Source organism: Sturnira hondurensis, unplaced genomic scaffold (assembly GCF_014824575.4).
Source record: "Sturnira hondurensis isolate 20B ecotype Veracruz unplaced genomic scaffold, ASM1482457v3 Scaffold0007406, whole genome shotgun sequence".
Lineage (NCBI taxonomy): Eukaryota > Metazoa > Chordata > Mammalia > Chiroptera > Phyllostomidae > Sturnira > Sturnira hondurensis.
This window is the reverse complement of record NW_028080037.1, coordinates 9,524,944-9,552,035: the sequence shown is the minus strand read 5'-3', so window position 1 is coordinate 9,552,035 and position 27,092 is coordinate 9,524,944. Positions and strand designations below refer to the sequence as shown.

At 37.1% G+C, this 27,092-nt stretch overlaps 1 protein-coding gene across 3 annotated transcripts in view; it reads left to right on the top strand.

Moving 5' to 3' along the window:
• The window catches only part of TAOK3 (TAO kinase 3), a 146,232-nt gene that overhangs the window by 26,887 nt on the left and 92,253 nt on the right, over window positions 1-27,092 (top strand). Inside the window, exon 1 of one of the 3 annotated variants that reach the window (XM_037052211.1) lies at window positions 19,070-19,143. The exons of the other annotated variants lie outside the window; for them this stretch is intronic. The gene's annotated coding sequence lies outside the window, so the exon portion shown is untranslated. Of the gene's footprint in view, window positions 1-19,069; window positions 19,144-27,092 lie in introns of those variants that run through there. 3 annotated transcript variants of the gene reach the window in all.

Sequence of the window (27,092 nt, the reverse complement as noted above, 5' to 3'; positions counted from 1 at the left end):
TGTACTTCCTCTCTGTGATGCTTTCCCTTTGCCCTGCTCTCAAGTGGCACAAGATACACACAGATGTGGTACCTTGACTGTTTGGAGACAGGCTAAGGCCTGAGTTAATGTCAGTGGACTTTGGGTCCAGAATCTGAACACTGCCTAGCATTCACAAAGTTGCTTTGACATATTTCAAAATTCATTTAGAAACAGGACTCTTTTTATCATCAATAGCTAGATTTATGATTTATATTGGCACATCTAAAAGTGCATGTAGCTTATTCTTTGCAGACAAAAGAAGTGAATAAAGACTCAGCAGTTCTCACAATTCTAATATCACTTAAGCAAATCACTTTAGAAACCATTTAATTCATAGATATGAATATAATCTTTACCTTTATTTTCTTAACTTTCATTTTGACTTCGGATGATGAGGGTTTTATTTGTTTTCCATCCTCACATCTCTAGATATAAATAATTTGGGAGGGGAAGAAAGAAGGGAAATGAGAGTTCAGACTGAATTTGAGGACTTCTGTCATTTTCTAGGGAGTCAATACCATTGAGCACCCAATGTATTACACCCCTTAAATATCGAAGCTATCTAAATATTCTACTGTGTTGTCGTTGGCACAAAGCTCTAACTTAATGGCAAAGAGCGATAGTGTATTGTCATTCTTCTGTCATAATTTATGACAAAAGGCAAATAGCTATTTTTCTGTCATGTGTTTCTGGTCAGTTATGTACCAGAGTTCCATTTTTAAGTCATTGCAGAAGTGGCTTTATATAGCCACTTTATGCAAATCCTGATTAAGTTTTGACCACAATCATGTCAGAGAAGTCATCTCAGATCCACATGGGAAAGATCGGAATTGAGGGAATTTTTGTGTTTCCATGTCTTTTGGTTTTCATTTAGCTCTGTGGTAGTTAATTGAGTCCTATTCCCATTTAAAAAGGGCAGAGAGACTGACCTTCCTGGTGTAATATTCAGAGAGTATAGCCAGCTTTATGTCTACATATAAAAATCTTGCTCCTCTGACCCTTGTAAGTGTGGAATGTATACAAAATGACTCAGTGTATAGAATATAGTTCTTGTGCTGTTTATAATTCTGGCTGATGTTTAACATTACTCTTATATTATCTTCCTTTTCTGCTTTTTACTTTTCTCATTATACTCTGAAATAAATGACAGTATTTTTGATATTCTGCTGGATTTTAAAAGGTTGGTAATCAATTTGAATTGCTTTGGAATTTGAGTCTCTCAGGCCACAGAATCCTGGTATGTTCCCATGTTAAGTCTGGACAAAATAACACCAAGTCACCATTCCTGGTAGGGGCTACTCCACCATTTCTTTTGGGAAACATCACATGGCATTTAAAGTCAGTGTTCAACAAAAATTTTCATTTCCATGGCTGGACGTTTTTTAAAAGAGAGGGTTTATTGGGCCATTGCTTGCAAGAAACAAAGCCGTGTCCTGGCACGTGAAGTCTAAACCTGTAGCAGCAATGCCAAGTGGAAAAGGCAACAGGCCCACCACCCTGGAGCTGGCGAGTGTTTTTTATACATCCAGTGGGGGTTGGGGGGAAAAGATGTAGGTTGTTTTGAAAGAAGTTGCACTGGCTAAAGTGAAGGAGCTGGGAGAAGTTGAAGCTGGGCTAATTCTGAAATAGGCAGAGTCCCCAAGGAAGAAGTATTTGCTCCTTTAGGTCGGTTGCCGGCCACCGTAGGGAACGTTCAAGTGTAAGCAAGAAGCAGAGGCTCCTGGGGTTCCATGAGCACCAGGCTAGTCTCTCTTTTAGATAATCACGGAAATAGCCACCTGGAAGTTAATTCCAAGTTCCAATATACACTCAGGAATGTGGGCAGTCTTGTTAGCTGGCCCCCAGCTATTAACCACCTGACTGCTCTGTGGTCTTCTCACTCTCCAGCCGCTGTAATTTAATTTAGGACGTCTCAGAATTGCTTTTTTGTTTTCCTGTCTCAAGTTTCAAGGTCCAAAGATCCATATTCTGTTATCTAGTGTGTTGATTATGTTTATTAGTCATGAGCTCTTTGGCCTCTAGGCCTTTGTGTTGACTACCCCAGCACCAATTTTGGGTTCTTTGGGACTTCTTTACCCCCTTTCCTCAAAAAACTGGTTAGAGACCCTTTATGCGTTCTGATTTGTTAATGCCTGTACTTGAGGGTTGCTTTCTCGGTAAATAAAATCTCTTCCAGGACAGAGATCTTAACATGTTGATGATTATAGCCTTACTACCTAGCATGAAGCCTGGCACATAATAGATATTAAATAAATATTTGCTGAATAAATGAATAAAATTACAAGAAAAAGTCACTTAATTTTTAGATTTAAAAGCCATTATAAATCTCTTCTATGAGACTTATGTAAGATGTTATCTTGATAAACACTACACTTCTTTACACAAGTGGAAAGTTTCAGTTATTTGGTGACATTAAAAATTTGGGGCCTTGGTCAGTGTGGCTCAGTCGGTTGGCTGTGGGTTCAATTCCTGGTCAGGGCACATACCTAGGTTGCCAGTTCAATCTCCATTTTGAGCATATACAATCTCGTCTGGGCACATACCAGAGCAACTAATCAATGCTTCTAGTCAATGCTTCTCTATTACACCAATGCTTCTCTCTCCCTCCCTCTCTAAAAGCAATGAAAAAAAATGTCCTTGGGTGAAGATATAAAAAATTGGGGATCTCCAGCCTCCCTTGAAGACAAAACTTGAAGCTCACCTACTCAAAGGAAATAATGAGTTCAGCATGTTACCCATTAATGTGAATTTCTGAAATAGCTGGGTTGTTTGGGGATTTTAAATGTAAGTGACAGAGTTTGCTGTACTCTTTGAGCTTGAATAGGGAGTAGCTCAGGTTCTCCATCCCCAGGTAAGGGCAGTGCATTAAATTTATCAAATGTTTCTTCCATAGACTCAAGCTTCCTGAAAGTGGGGTTTGTCTCTATCATATTTCTATCTGGTACCTAGACAGCTGATCATTTTAGGAACTTAGAAAGAGGGAACATTACAGAGGAGATCTTGGGGTTGTCGTGGGAACCCTGTGTGGTGGAATACATATATGGCCAATTTTAAAAGTAGAATTTACTATGTAAATGCAATACACTTTCTGAAATAAGCAAAAATGTCTTATTGTGATTAGGTATATCACAACTGTGGGGTTGGTTTTATATGATATTGTCCCTCTTTCAGAAAAAAGGTGGTCTAAAATTAATCTGGAAAGAGCAAATGGGCTTTTCATATCTTATCTAGCAACAGAAATTGAGAAGGACAGTGTTTGTGCTCTGTAAGTAAATCTTCATTCAGGAAGACACAAGATGGAATCGCTAAATACCAATTATCCTGAGGCTTATATGTGAACATTTTATTTTCGGAGTTTTATAAAAGTTCATCTCCTGCCAGAAAGGAAACTTGAGTTTGAGAACTAGTCTCTAAGGACTTGATATTGAATGAACTTAACTCTTTGTCTAACACAGATTGATTTCATTATTCATGGCACGAGATCAAATAGCTTAGACATAGCATTTCTACGAATGTTTGCAACATTTTCCTTCACTATTATTATTTCTCAGTATATGTGAGCACTGTTCTTTCAAACTGATATGTGCTTACATTATATAAACAAATGGTTCAAACTTGTTTGAACTTTCCCCAGTCTTGGCTCTTCAACTTTTCAGAACCTCAGCTTCCTCACTTATAAAATAGGGATAATAGTGTTTATCTCTTAGGATTCTTGTGGGAATCAATGAATATAACATATATATGTATATATAAAACCTCCAGTACAAAGTATGTCACAGATAGATGATGAGAGGGTGGAGTAAATAGTTTTCATTACTAAAGCCAGATGCAGGGATTGAATTAGGTGTGTTGCTTGTTTGTTTCTTTTTGATCACGAGGGTCCCTAAGTAGCCCAAATGTGTCTTTTCAATAAGAAACACCACAAGGAGTATTTTTTCAGTAATGGTCTGTTTAATTTGCTATGTGAAGATCAGTATTGTAGTATGACTCCATTTGTATAATAAAAAGAGGATGTTCACTGTATGTATTTATAGAAAAAAAATGAAGAATACAGTAGTTTCTTAGGATGAATTACCTTTGAGGAGTAAGAATGAGGAAGCCAAGTAAAGAGGGAAAATTTTTCTTCTCTTTCCACCCCTTTGCATTTCTAGAATGTCAAACATGTATTGCTTTCAAAATAGAAAACAAAAATAAAGACATCGAATGTCTTGGCAACAGTTGGTAGAGTGAAGATTGTAAGCAGAACTAACAAACTGCCTAATGAGCTGGTGAAATCTAAGAGTAAGTTATTTTTATCATAATTGATAACATCAGTACAATTATACCCATGCTTTTAAAAATAAAGTGATATTCAAAGGTTGCTGTTAAAATTATAGCTACTTAATCCAAAATACCTGACATAACGCTGGATACCTTAAAGATGTGTCTTTGATCGTTTTAATTCCGAACAATTTCTTTTCTGTAAAAAATGAAAACAACACAAAAAAGCTGAAAATGAAATTTCTCTATAGTAACACCACCACTGAAGTTTATTTATTGTTAATGATTTGGTATGTAGCATTCTGGAATTTTTCCTATGGGCATACATAAACCCACATGCCATTATATGCATATATTTCTAAATAAAAATGGTATTTTATTATATGCAGTGTTCTGCAACATGCTTTTTTTTTCACTTAATATATTTGTGTAAGATCAGGACATGTATACTTGTTCTTTTCCCACCACTAGCCTGTTATACCATAAATCATCTAATCATTGTTATTGATGAAAGTTGAAGTCATTTGCATTAGCTTGCTGCATTAAACATGCCTGTTCCACTTGGGTATTTCAACAGAATGAAGACCTAGAAGTAGAATGGCTGGATGACAAGGTACATCCATTCTAAACTATGATAGGCATTGCCAGTTTGCCCACCAGTGAAGTTCTGTTATATCAACCTGCATACCACCCCCCCACAGGGTCTGATACAGGAGTGCCTATTCATCCTTTGCTGCTCAGGTATGAAGAAACTGATAACATGTAACTTACATTTCTTTTATTACTGAGGTTGAAAGTCTCTTCACCTGTCCATGAGCTTTTTATAGTTCTATAAGTTGGCTATTCACTTCCTTTTCATACCTTTTTTTTACTTTATCTTTTTGATTTGTAGGCGCTTTTTATATACTTCAGATACTGGTTATCTTCATAGTATATGAAACAAATATTTTCCCCATCTGTTGCCTTTCTCTTTTAATAGTGTCTTATGCCAAAGAAGCATTAATTTTTATGTAATTTTGTTTTTATCGGTACTATACAGTTTTTAAAGTTTTTTCAAAGCTTATAATGAAAAACAGTTGTCTCATGCCTTACAGATCCATTCCCACTCTTTGAGAAGCAATCACTTTAAAGTTTTATAGATATTTTCTCTGTTTTTTTTTCTACATATTCCTAAAGAACATATTTATACTGCTATCTCAGTATTTCAGTTTTAGATGAAAGATGAGAATTGAGCTTTCTTATACACTTTTATATTATTCCTTGCTAGTATGCAGAAATACAACTGATTTTGTGTGTTGATTTTGTATCCTGTGACTTTGCATCTGTTTATTATCCCTAACGGTTTTTTTAGTAAATTCTTTGCAGTTTTTAAAATATATGTCATCGAGGCAGAATATTTTTTTACCATCATTATTTTCTGAATAAGACCAAGAACATAATTTATGCCAAATGAGTAGGATCTCTTTCAGTTCTGTGTTTTGTATGGGGAACCATTTCTTTCTATTATATATTCAAAAAAGGAACATTTGCAATAAACACAATCAAATTTCTGAAGGAATACAAGTAAATTACTAGTGCATTTAACCAGACCCTTTTGAATAGTGGGTCTGCTGTGGCTAAAGGGAAGATTAAAAGAGAAGTTAAAAGATAAAATTTATATGGATAAATCCGTGATCTGTATGCCTTTTGTAGATTTCTTTAATTGAATACTTTAAAACCCGACACTGTGTACAAATGCATTAAGAAGAAGGCACAGCCCTGGCCAGGTGGCTCATTTGGTTGGAGCATCATCTCATATACCAAAAAGGTTCAGGATTCAGTCCCCAGTTAGGGCACATACCTAGGTTGTGGGTTCAATCCCAGGTCAAGTACATACGGGAGGCAATCGATTGATGGTTTTTCTCTCTCACATCAGTGACACTCTCCATTCTTCCCTCCCCAGAATCGTTAAAAATATCCTTGGTTGAGGTTTAAAAAAATGAAAGAAGAAAGCACAGTTACCTGCGCCCCCCATGTTTATAGTAGCATTATTCCCAGTAGCCCCGACATAGAAAGAGCCTAAGTGTTCATCATTGGGTGAATGGAAAAAGAAAATGTGAAATAATATACACAGAGGCAATAGAGTATTATTCACCCATTAAAAAAAGCACATCAAAATAGCAACTTGGATGGACATTGAGGGCATTACGCTTAGTGAAGTAAGTCAGAGGCAGGCAAATACTGTATGATTTTACTAATATGTGGAATCCAAAAAAAAAATCCCCAAACCCCCAACTCATAGAAACAGAGAATAGAATGGTGGTTACCAGAGGTTGGGAGTAGGGGAAGTGGGAGATGTTGGTTAAAGGGCACTGTCTTCTAGTTATAAGGTGAGTAAGTTCTGGGGCTCTAAGACCCAATATGGTACCTATACTTATTATTACAATATGGTACCTATACTACAATATGGTACCACTCTACTAACTGTTGCCAAGACATTCGAGATGTCTTTATTTTTGTTTTCTGTTTTGAAAGCAATACATGTTTGACATTCTAGAAATGCAAAGGGGTGGAAAGAGAAGAAAAATTTTCCCTCTTTACTTGGCTTCCTCATTCTTACTCCTCAAAGGTAATTCATCCTAAGAAACTACTGTATTCTTCTAATTTTTTTCTATAAATACGTACAGTGAACATCCTCTTTTTATTATACAAATGGAGTCATACTATAATACTGATCTTCACATAGCAAATTAAACAGACCATTACTGAAAAAATACTCCTTGTGGTGTTTCTTATTGAAAAGACACATTTGGGCTACTTAGGGACCCTCGTGATCAAAAAGAAACAAGCAAGCAACACACCTAATTCAATCCCTGCATCTGGCTTTAGTAATGAAAACTATTTACTCCACTCCCTCATCATCTATCTGTGACATACTTTGTACTGGAGGTTTTATATATACATATATATGTTATATTCATTGATTCCCACAAGAATCCTAAGAGATAAACACTATTATCCCTATTTTGTAAGTGAGGAAGCTGAGGTTCTGAAAAGTTGAAGAGCCAAGACTGGGGAAAGTTCAAACAAGTTTGAACCATTTGTTTATATAATGTAAGCACATATCAGTTTGAAAGAACAGTGCTCACATATACTGAGAAATAATAATAGTATAGGTACCACCTATATTGTAATAATGGTACCATACTATAATATGGTACCATTATAATATAGGTGGTACCTATACTTATTATTACAATATGATATTGTATACTTGAAAGTTCCTAAGAAAGTAGATCTCACACATTCTCATCACACATGCACGTACACACAAAAAATTTTTTAATTAGGTGGGGTAATGAATGTGTGTTAACTAACCTTATTGTGGTAATCATTTTGCAACATACAAATGCATCAAATCATCGCATTGTACACCTTAAATTATACCATGTGATATGCCAGTTATGTCAATAAAGCTGGGGGATGAAAATAAGACTCAGTCACCTATTAACATTAGGAATAAATTCAGGGGAGATCTAAGAAATCAACTAATTAGAAATAGTTTGTAATAGATAAAGGATGTCTCCCATCCGACCCCCTTTGCAGCCTTTGCCGATCGATGCCTTTGTTAGCATCAATACCTCATGGTACCCTCCCTCCTCTTCTCACCATTCTGAAGTATCCCAGCAGCAGCCAAACTGCCTTTATCAATACCAGCAACTCATGGTGCGCTTGGAGAACTATACAATCCAGAATTCACAATCCCCTTTATTTACTATTTCTTCCATCAATTTTCCTTTGTCATTTACATTTACAATTGAGTTCATTTTACCCCAAACAGATGTTTCTGTCAAGTGCATGTAGACTCATAATTACCTCAAATAATTGTTCAGTCTAGTCTCTTTCACTTTTAAATCTTCCTCTTTGTGGAGAGGAAGATTATCTTTTTTTAAAAAAAGTTAAATTACATCACACATGCAGAGTGTCAGTGACGTCTAGAAACCTATCTCAGACTTAATTTTTATTTTATTTTATTTTTTTTTAATATTTTATTTATTTATCTTTAGAGGGGAAAGGAAGGAGAGAGGAAGGAAACATCAATGTATGGTTGCTTCTGGTGCATCCCCTGCAGGGAACTGACCCCTGCCGGAAACTGGCCTGCAACCCAAGCATGTGCCCTGACTGGGAATCGAACCTCGATCGTCTGGTTCACAGGCCCGCGCTCAATCCACTGAGCTACGCCAGCCAGGGCTCAGACTTAATTTTTAAAAGAAATACATTATTGTGTCATTGAGGTCTCCTTTATACCTCTTCCCAGCCTCACTCCTTTAGGTCACACTCACTGGTTTCAATAACAGTATGGTCTTTATATTGGACAATTATACCACAATTATCTTTTGACCTATTGATAACTGTTTTGGTTGCTTATTTTTTATGGTTACAAATGATAGCATAATGAATAACTGACCATGTGACCATGTGTGAGCCATGGGGTATGCCTACCTCCAACTTGATTAGATATTGTTCAGTTACACAGATAAAATTGTTATTATAATACCTTGTTTTTAATTTATTTCTGAGAAAAAAATATGGTGTTGATTATGACTGGCAAACATTGTTATCATGGGAAAGACACTGGATAAAAAATTTAGATGGGATTTCAGCTCCCAAACTAATTGGCTGGATAATCATTTGTGTTAGTGTATTCCATCTATCCAAGTCTCAGTTTCTCCATTTCCTAATTAAGATCAGACTGAATATAATCTCTTAAATCTTTTCCTACCTTGATATTCTGTGGGTTTAGTGCTAGTGATACATTGTATGTTAAGAGACAGAAGAGCCATAGATTTTTTAAATGAAATTAGATCTAATAAAGAGCTAATGGTAGCAGCCCCTGAAGTCCTGCAGGAATCCACAAGTTCAATTCAAAATATCCTCAATTCTCCATTTACAGTCATTTTTATGCACTCTATTTTAATTCAAGATATTGCTTTAAAATTATGACTCAATGAAGTGTTTTCTGATTTGCATCATTAGTTGTTTTCCAACAGTACTTTTAAGAGATATTTTGCTTTATTTTTTAAATAAAGTTTACTTTAAAAAAATTAATCTGAAAGAGAGAGAAGGACGAGGAGACAGAAGGAGAGGAGTAAAGGGGAAAGAGAGAGAGAGAAACGTTGATTTGTTCCTCTTATTTATCCATTCATTGGTTGCTTCTCATATATGCTCTGATCAGGTATCAAACCCACAACCTTGGTGTATAAGGACAATGCTCAAACTAACTGAGCTACTAGGCCAGAGCTTTTTAAAGATTCACTTTTTAAATGTAAAATAAGATATTAGATTTGCAGTATAGTTAATAAACTCTGTGAACTAATCTAAAAACCTAAATTTTAAAAGTAAATAAATAAATAAAAACCTAAGTTCCCTATAAAATAATTGATTTGTGGACACAAATATATTTAGTTACAGACCACTCACTTGGAAGTGAACATTTGGAACTCAGCACTTTTGCAAGTTGGAGACTTCCTGTAACGTCAATTTCAGGAAATCCTAGGCAAACCTACAGTTATTACTCTAGAAGATACATAGATAGTGTGTACTGTGCTGGACATTAAAATGTCACTGCCCCAAAATTTGCATTTTGTGGGCTTTGAAGGGCCTAGAACTTCCTTCTTAGCTTGTGTTTTCCCCACCAGCAGTACCATTCATTTCACTACTTCTGGAGAAAGGCAGGCACGATTCAAGTCATGGTGAGAAGTTTTAACAAATACTTTACAAAAGGGCAAAGACAACTTCAAGGGTAATAGTGGTAAATAACTTCTTTGGCTGAATCACTAAATAAGATAGAGCCATAGTAACTTATTCCAGTTTGAGGTCTTCATAAGTTGTCCTGGTTTTCCTTGAATGTAAACGTTTTGTAAAAGTTTGTAAAAAAAAAACAATGTAAAAGTTTCATTTCTCTAAACCTTTGGCCTTAGATTACTGGACAGTTGAGTCATTTCTCTGTTAAAAATTTACTATCGAAGTATCTGATACAACCTCATAATCGGTTTACTATTGCCAATGACCTTTAAAATGTTACTGTGGCCCAGTCTTGGGGGAGGTTATAGGAGAGAGCCTTTCTTCCTTTGTAATACAGAAGGAAACACCTTCGCTCTGCAGTGCCTGGCCTGACCTTTCTGCTAGGATCCAGCATCATTCCTAATTGCTTCACTCCCCTTAGGAGTTTTAAACTGTCATTTTTTTTTAAAGATTTCTAGTTTTGTTTTGCTCTTAACACTTTTTAAATTGCTGTTGGCCTCTTCTCTGCATTTCCCTTCTTTAATGATAGGAATTTTTTGTCAGTTTAATTTTCACTCCAGTTTTGCAGACCAGGGCCTCAACAGATACACACTTCTGACTGATGGGATTCACATCCCTACCTAGCATTTCCCCCTGGTGACTTTTCCTCCAGTCTTTCACCACTTTCCCGGTTTGCTCTGCTACATCATGGTGCTACAGGCCTCTGGTTAAGGTCAATGTTACCCAGTAGCCAAAGACCCTGTAACAGCGCAGGGTTGTGACAAAAGCAGTTTGAGACAAACAAAAAAACTCATAGTAGAAGTGATGCTCTTCTTTTTCTGTTGATTCAATATGCAACTTTGGGCAATTAGTTTCCTCTAGCTTTGCTTTCATTTCTTCATTTGTACAATGAGGCTAACCGAGGCTGTCCTGTGGGCTTTGTGAGTAGTTCAGTTATTAGGCATTTATAAGGGGTGATGCCTATTGAATTGTAGGTCAGGACATAAATCTTTAATAAATAAATAATTTTAAGGAGCTGTCCCCTCACTACTATTCATTTCCCTACCTCAAGAAAAATATCTTACATTATTGAAATTGTCAAAGGCATGACTAGTTGTAGATTTTAGAAATAAGGGTAACTGTTATCCATAATTATAATTATGGATAACAGTTATAATATTGTTGCTTATTTTAAAAAGTCACAATTGCTTACGTAATTTAATTATATTTCTTCCATGGACTTTTAAGTAGCCTGGATAAATATTAAATTATAAATTAAGGGACTAGATTTTCTTAACATTTTAAATTCTTAATACTGGGGAATCACTTGGGTTTTATAGTTTTATTCAACTCATCTATTTTGATTTTCTATAGCTATATTTTTGCCTAGTGTTTTTTATAAGTAATACCACATGAACAACTGTTTTGAAGATGAATACTAATTTTTAAGCCAGTAATTCTCCTCAAGTAGAAGAATATTGGATTCATGGTAGTCTTCAGGTTTCATTCAAAGTTCTCAGATTTGTTCTTTGCCCAACTGCCTGAGGAATATATTTTTTTAATCCTTGGAATTTAATAGCTTAATTAGGACATGTTTCAGTGTTTAATTATCCTATGACCAGCAACTCCTGGGCTACTGTGTGCCCTATCAGTCTGTAGCTTGAAGTCTTTTCTAGTTCCCAGAAAGTTTTAAAAATTGCATTAATTAAAAAATTGTTGGCCCTGGCTGGTGTGGCTCAGTGGATTGAGCACCAGCCTGAGTACCAAGGAGTTGCTGGTTCGATTCCCAGTCAGGGCACATGCCTGGGTTGTGGGCCAGGTCCCCAGTTGGGGGCATGCGAGAGGCAACCAACCAATCTGTTCCTCTCGCACACCGATGTTTTTCTCCCTCTCCCTCCCTTCCTTCCCCTCTCTAAAAATAGATAAATAAATAAAAATTGTTATTTTATTTCCATTCTTCAAGGATACTGGCTATGAATATGTTCATTGTTCATATCTATAATTCCCCCCTTTTTTACTTTGTTCAGAGCCTTTTTGTTAGCTTTACCAATTATATACTCTATGTCCCTTACCATGCATTCTTCAACATTACCGGCTCTTCTTTGTCCTGCTTCCAGTGCAGACTTCACTTCAATCGAGGTGTTTATTTGTTTACTTGTTTGTTTTTGACATTTCTCTTGACGTCTGCCAATTCATTAGTTCTTCCCCTTTCAGCTCCCCATCTATTTCATTACCTTATAGCCCTGCTCTGAAGGAATATTGTGTTAGCAATACTTCATTACACTCTCATCCTTCCAATTGCTACATGAGAACTAAACACAACAGTTCCTGTTTCATATGTGGTTCTCTCTCATTCCTGTTTAGAACAAAGACAGCTGGTCAAGGAGCTAACTGTATGTGACTAGATCTGAGAAGAAGGGGAGAGAGAGAGAGATGAATGACATAGATAGCAATACCTTCAGAGGTTAGGCCCGCAAAAACAATTGAATTCCCAGAGGAGCTTAAGGTCAGAGACAGACTACTAGTTAGATGTTTTAGATCTTAGCTTTTTGTTTTATGAATGACTACAAAGAGAGTACAAGGCCACCAGTGCTGGCGGGGAGGAGGTGGCTGGCGGAAGGTTGATTCACAAAGTGGTAAAAACTGCTGAAACCCTCAGTGCTTCTTGCACAGCTAGTCAAGTGGTGTGTCAGCAATTCCTGAGGCACTGACACGGCCTCTATAGTTTCGTTATAAGAATCATTATTATCCATTTCCAACATAATTAGCAATATTTTGAACCGTCTAAAATGGTGCATCCAGTATAGCTGCTAGCCATGCAGCTATTTCAATTAAAATTTAATGAAGATTTAAGAAAATTGAAAAATAGTTCCCCATTCACATCAGCCACATTGCAAGTGCTGAATAGCCACATGTGGTTAGTGGCTACCATGTTGGAGAGTGCAAATATAGACTGTTTCCGTCATCATCAAACATCCCTTCTGAAAGCACCGATGTAGAACAAACTCTGAGAGCAAAGGTTGGATTTTAAGCACGTTTGGTATACAATCAAATTATTAAAGTCCAAAGTATAGTATGTAGAATTACCTTTTAGAGATGGAGCCTACCATTGTGGCTTGGTTATTCTAGGCATCAATAATATTTTTAAAATGAACGTTAGTGTCCACTAAATAAAAGTTCAGTTTCATGTTAATTTGGGACTCAAAAACTGGAGGAAAAAGGTGTATGGGTTTTTAAAAAATGAAAAACCACTTCATTCAAAATCCTTAACGATAAAATAAGTCAAAGAAAAAAACTTAGACTGAATTTGATATAAAATTATTGGTAAATGATAGAACATGAAAAATTGAAATAGTGGCATAGGTTCCTTTGTACATTCTGTATTATTTATGAAAAACATGATGTCCTATTGAACAAAAGAGGACATAAAATCACTTAAAAGCAATTCCTGTAATAAAATTTAAACATCAGCCAAAGACCTAATTTTAAGTTCGAATATAATAATGAATATTATTATTATATTCAGAACATCAGGGTAGAATAATTGAATTACGGGCAATTGAGTCTATTTTTTGACATGCAAAGAAGAGTGAAATTTAACAGCTAAATACTTCATACACATGTGTGCTCTACACAGACTTGTACATTTAATTCTTTTATTAGTAGTAATGGATGAAGTTTGTTGAATGCTTATTCTGTGCTAGGCACCTTAAAGTGCTTAGCACTTTGTATGCACTATCTTATCTAACCCTCACAATCAACAATCCTATGAGTTAGGTATGTTTGTTATATCTATTTTAAAGATGAAGAAGCTTAACCTTGGAGAGTTTTGAAACTTGACGAGGATCGTATACCTGGTTAGGAATAGGCCCCGGGTGGGGTTTGGATGGAGTCCTACTTTAATGAAACCCCGTGCTTTTTGTTGCGATTGCCTTTTCAAGAGCTGGCTGAAGACCATACTAGTAAGTAGCAGAGTAAGATTTAAACACGCATTTCTTTTTAAAGATGTTATGTATTTATTTTTAGAAAAGGAAGAGAGGGATAGAAACATCTGTGTGTTGTTGACTCTTGCGCGCCCCCTACTGGGGGCCTGGCCTGCAACCCAGGCATGTGCCCTGACTGGGAATCGAACCAGCAACCTGTTGGTTTGCAGGCCAGCACTCAATCCACTGAGCCACACCAGCCAGGGCAAAACATAGGCTTTTCTAACTCCAAGCGTCATGTTCTTCCTAGTTTGCCATGTGCCTCTCATATCAACTGAAAATAAGGAGGAAACAGCCATAATTTTATACCTTTGAATAGAAATTCTTAAGGTTTATATAATAAATTTAGTTTTCCTAAAGTTATTACACGTCAAGATTTGAGAACATTGTCTGAACAAATTGTTTTTTAAAAATGCCCCAAATTTCCAGAAATTGAAATACAGGTTGCATTCATGTCACTTTTAACACTCAAAAGCCATAGAGCAGCGGAGATGATGTCCATCAGAGGCCTCTCTAAGCGTTCGTTGTCTTGATTTCTGATTACATTCATTTTTAGAAACATTGCAACCGTGCACATTTGTTGCACAATATTTAAGGAGTTCCTTCCTTGTAAAGATAAGTTATGATAGTTTTCCTAAACTGCTTTAGGAATATAAAATATTATACCAAGAAGTCTAAGGAGAGACAAATAATAATTCAAGATCAAGTAGTGAAGACCTCGTTTTGGTTAATATATTTCAGTTAACCTCGTCGAGACCCTCCCTGAGACCAGGAAGGCCTCTAGTGCTCAGTGTGAGAAGTATCACCAAATGTGACGTTTCTGGAGGCTGAAAATAAGAGAAGTACTAAGTTTGCTTTAGTGAACTTTCCTCCTAAGTGAATGAAATGTAATTCAGCCAGTTGAATCCCTGAACTATTTTATTGCACTGGAACTCATAAAAGAATTTTGTTTAAAAAACACTGCTTGCCATTTCAACAACTTAAAACCATGGTCTATTCAATCACTTCGTAACAAGCCCGTGTGGAGAGTGACTTGGCTGAAACAGTGCCAAACTCTCTTTGCTAAGTGGGACTGATAGGAGGCAGCAAAAGGGAAGGGCAGAACCGGGAACATAAAGAAGAATTCACTGTACTTCATTTATTAGCTGACATGTAAAATATGAGAGCAATAAGGAAATAATTAAGAACTAATATGTGGAGTCATCTTCGAGAAAGTTGCAATATCATTGAGATAAACAAATTCATATGATGTAATATGAGATCTGTAAAGGAATATTAACATAGGAAGAATGGTACATAGATCAAAGTTAGTGCAAAAGAAAATTCTAACATTTTTTGTTGTATTGGAGTTAATTAATTTGGTCTTCCATGAACTGTTTTTTGCATGCGTACTATCTGTCAACTGTCATTTTAGACATTGGAGATGCAACAATGAACAAACATACTAAAGACCAGAGCTTATAGAATCTACATTTTAGAAGGGCAAGACAGAAAATATACAAATTAAGTAAAAATGTAGAGTGTATTAGAAGATGATAAATGCTATAGAGCAAAAAGAAAAACAGGAGATGGGCAGGGACCGGCAAGAGGTTGCAATTTTAAGAAGAGTGGTTAGAGTATATAATACACTTTTTTATTAAAATCATATTAGTTTGAAGAAGTTGAAGTTGAAACAGGACCACGCCCTTCTCTTTAGTGAAGGAATAAGTGAAAAGAATTCAATAAAGGAGTAAGAATAGTGTTAGGTACTTTATCTCTTTCAAAGTCCTGGATGTGGGGTAGGGGGGGTTTGGCGGGTGGGGGGGCGGGTTGCTGTTTCTTTTTTTTCCTCTGGGGACAAACATAGTAAGCTTTATTTTCATAGAAACATATCCACTTTATCAAAGTATTCGTACAGAGAGCTGCGTAGAACTGTTGGCAGAGAAGCAGCACCAGAATGTTGCTGCCTACTGGACCTCAGTTCAGCAACCTTGGGTTTGGAGTTCTCGCTAAGAATGAATTCAGAGCCAAGACTCAAATACAAGCAAGAGTTTATTTATAAAGTCACAGAGGTAGAATAAGTGAGCCCTGGAAGAAGTGAACCAGCTGGGCTGCGTGGGCTTTGGAAACAAGTTACAGAGGCAAAAGAAGGGCCCTTGGAACTTAGGAGAAAGAAACAAGAGTATACACACTTCAGAGAACAAGAGGAGGAACAGGCTTGGGGCTCGCACTGGGGAAAAGAAAGGGTAGGGAAAGGCATGGGAGTGTTTGAGAGAGAGCCTCTTGTTTTAGTAGATGTTTTAAAAGTACATTTGTGGCCCTGGCTGGTGTAGCTCAGTGAACTGCTCGCGGGCCTGCGAACCAGAGGATCATGGTTCGATTCCCAGTCAGGGCACATGCCTGGGTTGCAGGCCAGTTCCCAGGAGGGAACTCACAAGAGGCAACCGTACATTGATATTTCTCTCCTTCTCTCCTTCCCTCCCCCTCTAAAGCTAAATAAATAAAATCTTAAAAAATATATTTAAAAGTACATTTGTTACAGCATAGGGAATACAGTCAATAATATTGTAATAACTATATATGGTACCAGGTGGGCACTAGAGGGGATCACTTAGTAAATTATATCAATGTCTAACCACTGTGCAGTATACCTGAAACTAACCTAAAATAATATTAAATGTCCTGTGTAACTGAAAAAAAAAATTTAAGTGCGCTTGGTGTTTTTGGTAGGATCAGTTGTCCTTTGAGATAAAGTGGAATGGTGATATGGAAGATACTACCACACACAGCAGAGCACAGTCCCACTCATACAGATAAGCTTTCCCTGAAGTCTCAGCATACACTGAGTGCAGTGAGGAAGACTGCTTTTCACAGAGTGGTATTTGTGGGATAGTGAGACTTTCACTTGTAGAGAAACTTTGCGCTCTAGCCTCATAAAATCTCGAGAAGTCATCCTAGTTTTAAAAATCCGTCTGCTCTCCCCATGTCTCTTTATAAAACCAGTTCTATCAAGATATTAGCATTGAATACTTGTTTACTCATTAAGTGACCAGTAAGTACAGAAGATGTTTTCTTTTCCAAGTGTATCTTAAGGATTTCCTCCCTTGCCATTGCTTAAAAAAAAGAAATGACTGAGTAAAGCTGTCCCTGTCTCTTCCTTTTCACTGACTTCTTCCCTCTCTCCTTCAGGCAAACACGGATCTCTGCCTCCGGAAACCTGTACTTGACCCTGCTCCCTCCTCTTTTTGTTTTGCTCTAATGTGCCTATAAAACTTTCCCCCTGATTTCATTTCCTTCCATCCCAATCTTATCCCAGCCCCATCTCAGTGATACTATTAATACAACAGTTTTCTCAAAGATCGACAGTAATTTTCATTTTGCCAACTTTAATGGTCTTTTCTAAATCCTCAGTTGATTTGCCCACTTGATCTTTTTGGACGGTCTCCCACCTTGCGTTATGTCCCTTAAGGAGACAAGTGAAAGTGTATCATAATGCCTGACACAAGGAAGTACTCAACAAATGCTGGCTGACTCTGAACTGAATATGCCTTTATACTCTCTTGTTTATTCTAGCCGAATGCCTTATACGTTGGAGATACTCAGTGTGCCTGGGTTTGTTTTATATTTGAGTGAATGCGTGAATTGGCACTTCTTCTCTGTCTGTCTTCATGGTTCTTCCTCTTTCTAAACTCACATATATGCTTAAGAACTTAAATATTAGTCACTGGCTAAAGGCTTTATATTCATTACATCATTTATTTTTCACAACCCATTTGATATGGTAGTTATTCTTATTTCTCTTTTACAGATAAGGAAAATAAGTCCTTAGAACTTTTGAATGACTTATTAGGTGAAGCCACCTATTAAACTAATTGAGATTTTTCTAGAGGACCTGGATATTAGCTTTCTGTCCTTTGTTTGAACTCTCCTCTCCCTTCTAGAGGCCATCCATTCTCTTGATTTCAATTGGCAGTTGTATGGTAATGACACTGAAATCCACGCCTTCAAGAACTGACATTCTGCCTTGGCTGCTGTGGCTCAGTGGATTGAGCGCTGGCCTGCAAACCAAAGGGTCACCTGTTCAATTCCCAGTCAGGGCGTATGCCTGGGTTGTGAGCCAGGTACCCAGTAAGGGGCACCTACGAGACAAGCACACATTTCTGTTTCTTCCCCTCTCTTTCTCCTTCACTTGCCCTCTGTCTAAAAATAGATAAATAAAATCTTTTTAGAAATAAAAATAAAAAAGAATTGGCATTCTATTCCGTTTCTCCAACTGTTTGCACTGGGAGATCCTATCATGTTGAAATCAACCTGTGTGGAACAGACCTCTTCAGTATGACTTTAACTTGTGTTTTCAGCCATTGAGTTTGTGGCAGTCTCATCACCCAGATCACTCAAAACGAAACCATCTTTAACTTCTCTTTTCCATTTCCTTACCCTAACTTGCAGCAACTGAAACAGTGTTATTCCCAAAGGATCCACAGCTAGATGACTAACCCTTACGTGTCGGTCACTATAACCCGTTAGTCACAGGTAGAAAAGTCAATCTGGGAAGTGTCTGTGTTGCTCCTCTTTAGTTAATAACTCACTTATTGTCTTATCTTGTTAAATACATGAAAAAACTGATAGCTGTTGGGAATTCAATACTAATTTGAAACTATTTTTTCGAGAATCTTATAGACTGGGTAAATGACAAATATGGCTAACTTACCAATTCTTCCCGCAGAGAGGGGAAGATTTTGGTTTTGCTAGGTGCTGATTTGGAAGCCCCAGGCTGAAGTCCTCTTTGGTTCCACTGGGCAGAACTGGGTCATGTGCTTACCCCTAGGTCAGATGCTGGCAACGACGATTCAGATGACTATAACTAGCTTATACCAGTTAAGGTTTATCTTGTATCACAAGGCTGGAAACTGTTCTGTGGGCAGAATAATGGGAAGAAAGGGCTGTTGGGAAGTAACCAACAGGGAGGGTCTGCCACAGTAGTCTTTATTTTGGATTTGTCCAGTGCAAGGCATCTGCCATGTTGGCGAGCCATCGAGCCATCTATCAGAAAGTAAATATTGTGGTTGTCTTCTTCAAGAATGGCCTACAACATAGGCAATATTTAATATAAGACATACTTTGAGGAGTTTGAAGGGTATCCTTCCTATTTCTTTAAAACTTGTCATTTATAGGAGTATCAATATACCGAGAAAACAGGAACCGTCATTTCATTGTATTAACAATAACAGCTGGAAAATTTACTAAGAGTAATTTAATACGGGATAGCAGCCTATTCATATAACCCGTATACCAACCCTATAAGGCATTGGCATTTTCATTATCCCTACTTACCCGTGGAAAAGATGAGGCGCTGAGCGGTTCAGTTACCTGACAACACTGTGAGTCAGAGACAGAAGCACCACTACTGAAACACAGGTGATCTTACATCAGACTGAATGTCCGCAACCAGCACGCTAGACTTCCTGCAGTGGTTGGTAAGAGAGGTAAGAAGACAGTGTGATACAGCCTGCGCTGTCATTCATTCTGAGCCCTGGGGCTGTCGACCCGTTCTTGTCTTCCTCTTGCTGACATTTGCCCCCTGCCTCCCGTGCCCTCCAACAGGATGCGGGTATGATTAGTATGTGGAGGATACCACAGGCCACTTTAATTTTCTCCCTTGATCTCTGCAAAAAAGTCACGCTTTGCTTTCATTTCCCCACTTCAAGATGAGTAAGTAGGAACAGAGGATGACAAAAGACATCAACTAGAAAAATATCCGAAAGCACAGTAATGTTCTAAAGGAGGCATTTTGAATTTAAATTTTGTTCATATGTAATGTGTAGTTCTGTGAAAGTTAAAAGGATATAGATAGTCTGAGAAGAAAAAATACGATTACAATACGATCATCTCCAGCCTTTCTTTTCGTGCCCTGAGTCTTGTTACGCCTTGAACTCTGACATAGTCTGCCCACAACTTCAAGCTTTAATAAGGACCCATTTAAGTGGGGGGAAAAGTATCTTGGCTACATAAATTCTCCTAGCTTTGGGAAGGAGTCTAGCTACAAAGTCCCAGGTTGTTTGTGGTGAGAAAGGTCCTTAACATTTCAACAAAACACTTAAGCAAACTTTTCTTATGGAGCTTCCTGTGTGTCAGGCACTCCGCTAAGTGCTAGAGGGTGTGTGTTTGTTTGTTTGTTTTGCTTTGTTTTTAGCTTCCATCAGCTACTTCACTTTGGTGTTTCCACTCCTTTGCCACTATCATCAAGCCTTCCTGATGGTGACATTTGCAGCTACTGGTGGCATTGTGCTATGCGACATTTATCAAGCAACCTAGGAAACTCAGGCAGGTGTGAATAGTAGTGAAGAGGGCACAGAAATGTAAAACGGCCCAAAACATCAGTCCTGGATGAAGAACTGGTCTTGGTCATTTCTGGCTGTAGAAGACAGGCAAAAAAAAGACCAAGGGAGCGTCCTAGGGAAGGAGAAAGATGAGCAAAGACTGAGGAAATGATTAGAACATGGATACACATAATTGTTGGGGAACAGAAATAGCAGAATTCAGGAAGAAAAGAACAATTTGCAAAACATCCTTGAATTTACTAAAGGCTTTTTCAGTGTGTGTGTGTGTGTGTTTAATGTGGCAAGATTATTTATTTTTTTGTTTTTTTAAATATATTTTATTGATTATACCATTACAGTTGTTCTATTCCCCTCTTCATTCCCCTCCACCCTGCACACCCCCCCACCATTTCCCCCCTTTAGTTTATGACCACGTGTCTCAAGTTCTTTAAATTCTATATTTCCCATACTATTATTGCCCTCCCCCTGTTTTCTACCTACTGTCTGTGCTATTTTTTGTACCTTCTCCCCCCTCCTCCTTCTCCCACTCCCCTATTGCTAACCCCCCATGTAATGTGGCAAGACTATTTAGAAAACTAACTTGAATTCATCTTCATTTAGGGTGAGTCTTAGATTTGTGACCTGGGTTCACTGAACTTAATCCTCACCTCTTGGGCACTCAACTGCCAACCACACAGTCTCTCAGAGTTATCTCTTTTATCGCCTGATATTCAGCTCACATTTACTTTCTCAGACTTTTGGAAGGGACCACTCAGACGGATGCAAATTCATTATCATGCGTGCCAAAGTGCTGAGGAGAAGCCAGGCTTCCTTTTACACCTTCCATCGCTGGAGCTTTCCGTCCTGTTCTTTTCAATCTTCGCTAAATAGTAAATGGGGAGATTGTTGTTGTTCAGAGGAACAGGAGGGCATTATTACTGAGCTTGCTGTTTCTAGTTCGAAAGAGAGTCTTTACAATTTCCTTATCAGCGAAGGAATCGCCATGATTTCCTTTGAGGATGTTTCCCAACTGATATTCTTGAACTAGCACAGCAGCGATTCATACCCCCCTGAAATGGCTCTGGCCCAGAAATCCTGCTCCATTTGTACTTATTAGGCTTTAATTGCGGAGTAAAGGAGATGGATGGAAAAGAAAGCAAAAAATACCCACTGCCCTTCAATTGAGCTCTGTCAAACCAGCTTGACTCCCTCCACAGAGACTTGCAGGAATACATTTACATTGTAACAGGGTTGTTTTCCTAGTTCTTAGCCACAAAGAATAAACACCTAAATTTAAGAAAAATAACCTTTGGTAATTTAAACTGAGCACCATTAGACTTCTGTTAATAATAGTTCACAAAATTGTGAGAAGCCGTTGGTACCTTAGACCTATAAAAAGCATCTCAAAACACATTCTGAACCTGTTCTGATTTGCCATTCTGAGCTATTATCTTTGTTTTAATGGGTACTGTGTTCTTATTTCAGGATAGCTGTAAAAGGTAAAAGGTTTTGAATCTGTTAAGTGTTTTGTATTACATTGAGAAAGTTTACCTCTATGAAGAGGGGAAAAACAGTGCTGAGTGAGGCAAGTGAATGTTTTTCAAAGGTTTGGGCTGATTTTAATGTTTTATATATTTAGGGATCCTATTTTTTGTTTATTTTAACTTGTTTAATTATTCTTTGAATTTAATCTTATGTAATCTCTAACTAATTTAGTATTTTTTAAAAAGTAAGACCAATGTAAACTATATATTTAAAAAATATAGTACAAGTTAAATGACCCGAGAAATGGCAAGATTTAAAAAAAAGAAAAATACCCTGGTGGGGTAGCTCAGTTGGTTAGAACATAATTCCGATACCCAGAGGTTGAGGGTTCGATTCCCTGTCAGGGCACAGATAAGAATCAAGCAATGAATGAATAAATTAGTGGAACAAATAATCAATGTTTCTCTTGCTCTCTCTCTCTCCTTCCCTCCTTTCCTCTCTCTCTAAAAAAAGCGATAAATAAAAATTTTAAAAAGAAAAGAGGAAAACCTCGTTTTTAACTAGTAAAATTGCCCAACTTTTATTACCAAAATTAGTGTTCCCTTTCTAACTTCAACACTTCTATGTATACTGATTAAATAAAACTATTTAGAACATAGGAGGTAGAACATGGAATTTTAAATTGTGGGTTTTTTTATTTAAGTTGAAATAGTTGATTTTGATAAAGGTGTTTCTTTGAAAAAATCTGGTTTTATAAACATGGACTTGAATTTATGGGGTGGATGAGGGTCCATTCATAATAGCTTTATAAAAAGTTTCCATCTCACACTGACTAGTCTGTCTTAGTTGGTTGGGCATCATCCCAGGAACTGAAAGGTTGCAAGTTCAATTCCCTGTCAGGGTGCATACAAGTAACTGACTGACGTTTCCCTCTCCTCCCATTGGAGTTTCACTCCCTTTCTCCCTCCATTCCCCTCTCTAAAAATAAATAAAACCTTTCTTAAAAAAGTTTCTCGTATTCTTTGCAGCTTTCAATTGCCTAGCACGCCCTTCTCCTTTTCTATGGATGTAAACATATACATTTTAAAATCATAAAAATGCAGTGACAGAAGAACCCTGTTTACAACTTCATCTGTATGCCTTGCAATTCAAAGTGAAGTCCATGGACCATTAGCAATGGCCTGGGAGCTTGTTAGAAACACAGAATCTCTGGCTCTGACCTACTGACACTCAGAATCTGCATGTCAACAAGGTACCCAGGTGATCGATGCACATCAAAGTTTGAGAATCTCAGTGAATCACTGAGAATCACCGTAGTTCTTCAGTCCCATACCTTCAAGAATAGATGATAAACTTCCCTTTTATTTTTCGGGACCTCTGTAAGCATTCGAAGTACCATTAATTCGGTCATTTCAGACTAATATATCTTGACCAATTAATAATCTATTATTGTTCAAAAGAAAGTGTGAGAGTATCTTGGACTTTGAGAAACTTTGTAAGGAAGGATTGAAATATGGAGTGACTCCCTGATTCTGAGAAATAGTTTGTTAAAATAAGAAGCACCTTATATTTGGCCCTATAATTTGACATTGCCAATTGTGTTATCTACCTTCCTGAATATGATTACATTTTTGTTGCACTTTAAACAGTGTGCTTTATCTGAATAGACACTAGTTCTTTTAGACTCTTAGTAGGATTTCGCACGTCCCTTTTTACCATCCGATTGATTCTACTATAAAGACATAATTTGGCCATCTCCTTTTATTCTTTTAAAAAATATTTGCTGAGAGAATAAGAGCAGTGAATAGGAAAGGCAGGGGAGAAACAATAAGAAGACAAACATGGAAATAAAATAACTTCAGATAAGTTTAAGTTCTACGTGGTAGAGTAAACAGAGTGAAGCCGGTCAGTGAGGGGAGATAAAGTACTTTGCTGAGGGTGGCCTGGGAGGGCCTCTGCAGGAGATAACACTTGCACTGAGATCTCCCAGTCAAGGAGCCCTGTGAAGCTCTGAGGAATGAAAAGAAAGCCAGTGGCAGGAAAGTTTCCCCAAAGCGGTACTGTCCAAGCAGACTCTTGAGCAAATTCTAGTTAGCTGGGAAGAAGCAAGAAGTTGCCAACAGGTGCTTCTTCATATCCCAAGGAAGTAGTTTGAGATAGCTAGTGCACCCACCCTGTGTGAGGCCTCAGAGTTCCTCGGGACAGGGTTCAAGAGCAGATAAGGAGCAGATCACAGAGGATTTCCTTTGCCATCTATCTACAAGGAGTTTGGATGTGATATTCCTGTACTTGGCAGGATTAAAGGGCTTTAAGCTGGAGAACGGCAGGGTCAGATTTTATTCTCAGGTTGATAATGCTGTCAGAAGTCTAGAGGATGGATTTCATTCATAAGCAGCTCTAAAAGGTTTTTAAACTCAGGTAGTACTATAGGGAACTATTAGGGTTCATTCAGCTTCTAAATTTAAAGTAAACTACTCAAGGATAAAGAAATGGTTTTAAATACCCGAAGAAGACAGTACTTGTCATCACTTATATTTTGTGGAATTTAGACATTTGAGGTTCATACTAAGAGGCAGGCAGTATTGTTGAAAGATCAAAGAAACGTAAAGTGTCTTTGAAAACAGATTTTATGTCAAGATGTTACAGTTTAGTATGTGTATTCTAGTTATTTGTGTGTATTTAAGTTATTAGGTGGAGTCTAATGAAAAAATTATAACCTTTTTCTTATTTCAAAGAATACTGTTTCTACCCAGTTCTTTGCATTAGCAAGATATGTATTGGAAAGGAGAATAATTATCAAAGGGTCTAGTTTTTATTTTTATTTTTAAACTGCCTGAAAAAGGAACCATTTTGGCTACTAATTTAGTAGCCATTTGAATATTGTCCAAATCTTAGTCCAAAAATTTAAGGAGGCTCTTTCTTAGTCTCCTAAGCACTATAACAAAATATCAGACACTAGATGGCTCAAACCCAAAAATGTATTCTCTCACTTTTCTGGAGGCTGGGAAGTCCAAGACCAAGATGCCAACAGATCGGGTTTCTGGTGAGGTCTCCCTGGCTTACAGAATGGCATGCCTTCTGGAGCTGTGCATACTCAGGGCCTTGCATAAGTAGGTGGGAGTGGGGAGAGAACTTTTCTCTTTCACTTCTGTAATAGCACTAATCCTATTGAATTAGGGCCCAGCCCTTAAGGACCTCATTTAACCTCAATTACCTCCTCTCTCTCCAAATGCAGTCAGTCACACCCAGGGGTTAGAGTTTCAAAATCTGAATTCTGGGGGAACATATTTCAATTCATAGCGAAGGCCAAGTAGACCTTTTTTAAAAAAAGTAAATCTAGAAATAAGTATATATAATTTAATTTTGAAGTTTTGGGCTTCTTGAATCTGAATGTGCTTAAGAAAAAAATTTTATTTTCAGGGCAACAAAGTGGAGACAGGAGAGAAATGGTCCCTAACAAACGACAAAAAAGAACTTGTTAATAGCTGTGACACTTTAGAAAAATTGTGTGTCAGATAATCATTCATTAGCTGTAAGAAGGTTTATCTTCAAAGCTCTTATTTCTGCATGTTCTATTATTTCCAGAGCCTGTAGCAGGCAGTCAAAAGTTATAAATACAGGACTCTCACAGTGCCTTCATGTATCCACTGACCAGTGAGAGGTAAAATTTGCAGAAGCTAAAGGTCTTTACTGCACCTTGGGTTTTTCTTTAATTTGACTTTGGGACAATTAAAGTGAAATTGATTGTTTGGGAATTTAAGTTATGTTGAACTCAGGATGTGTGTGTGTGTGAACTGGAATGAAAGATTTTAAAACCAAGCAGCGTGCCAGGATCATAGACTCTTAGAGTTGAAATGGAACCTTAGAAATTGCTTTGAGTAGCCACAAGGCCAGGAAAAAAGTCAGCTGGTTCATTTTATTACTGTAGTGCATGCACTTGTTTAAAAATACATTTCCAAAGGCAGAAAGACAGAGGACTTTTTTTTGTTGGTGTTGTTTAATTGACACAAGGCAAAAGCCAAAGTTATATAAAATTTTTAATTTTATTTCTGATAGTATTATTTTGACTATTCATCTCAGTTTCTTAGACCTATGGAAGTCATTTTAACCTTTTGATTATCTATAAAATTGAGTGAATGTTTAATTATAGAAATATAATATTATACTTAGCACTTACCTAACATGCACTCTTATCACATATTCAATTTTGGAATATTTCTTCAAGATTTTATTCTCAGCTTTCTCCTCTCTGCATTCTTTACTTGAGTTACCTTCATTCTTTCTTGACTTTCTTATCTACCTTGTACAAATATTTGTAGATCTAAATTTCTAGCTGTGTTATTTTCTCAGAATTCTAACCTCTCTTTCTATTTGCTATACATCTCTACCTAGATGCTCACCTAGCCCTTAAAAGTCAATTTGGCTAGAAAACAGTCATCATCTTCTCCTATTAAGTTTATTCCTTTTTACTAAATTTCCTGTTTTTGTTCATAGAATATTTGTCTTCTCTGTCGCTCGTTCTTAGAGCCTCAGCACTAACTTTGACTCCCGTGTCTTTTCCAGGCTATAAAGCCCATTGCTGGCTCTGCGACATTATCACCATGTTATTCTTGCATCCAGATTCTTGAAGCCGGCGCAGTATCTGCCCTGTGCCTTCAACTTCATTGCCAGCCTGCTAGAATAAGACCGTCATTCCTGTTGGGTAGCTCTAGCCCGACCTCTATGCTCTAGTCGCCTTCTATTCCAAGTCCATCTTTTAAAAATATTTTAACTTCTTTCATTACAAAGTGACATATGTTCAGTGGGGAAAATATAGAAGGTACAGAAAGTAAAAAGGAAGTAGAAAATGCCTATGTTCCCAATATCTAAAGATAATCACTAGTAACATTATATGATTCTTTCAAATTCTTTCTCTATGATGTACACATAATGTTTTTAAACAAAATGCTTCCAGCCCAGCCTGTATAGTACTGCCAGACAAATACATTATTTTTTTCTTACTGAGATATAATTGATACGTAACGTTATTTGACATATAACATTATATTCACTTCCGATGTACAAAATAGTCATTCAGTGTGTGTATATATTGCTAAATGATCACCACAATAAGTTTAGCTAAGTTCCTTTACCACACATAGCTAAAAAATTTTTCTTGTGATAAGAACTTTCAAGATTTACTTTCTTAGCAATTTTTAAATATGTAATGCAGTATTGTTAACTGTAGTCACCATGCTGTACCATACATCATCCCCAGGACTTAATTATTTTATAACCAAAA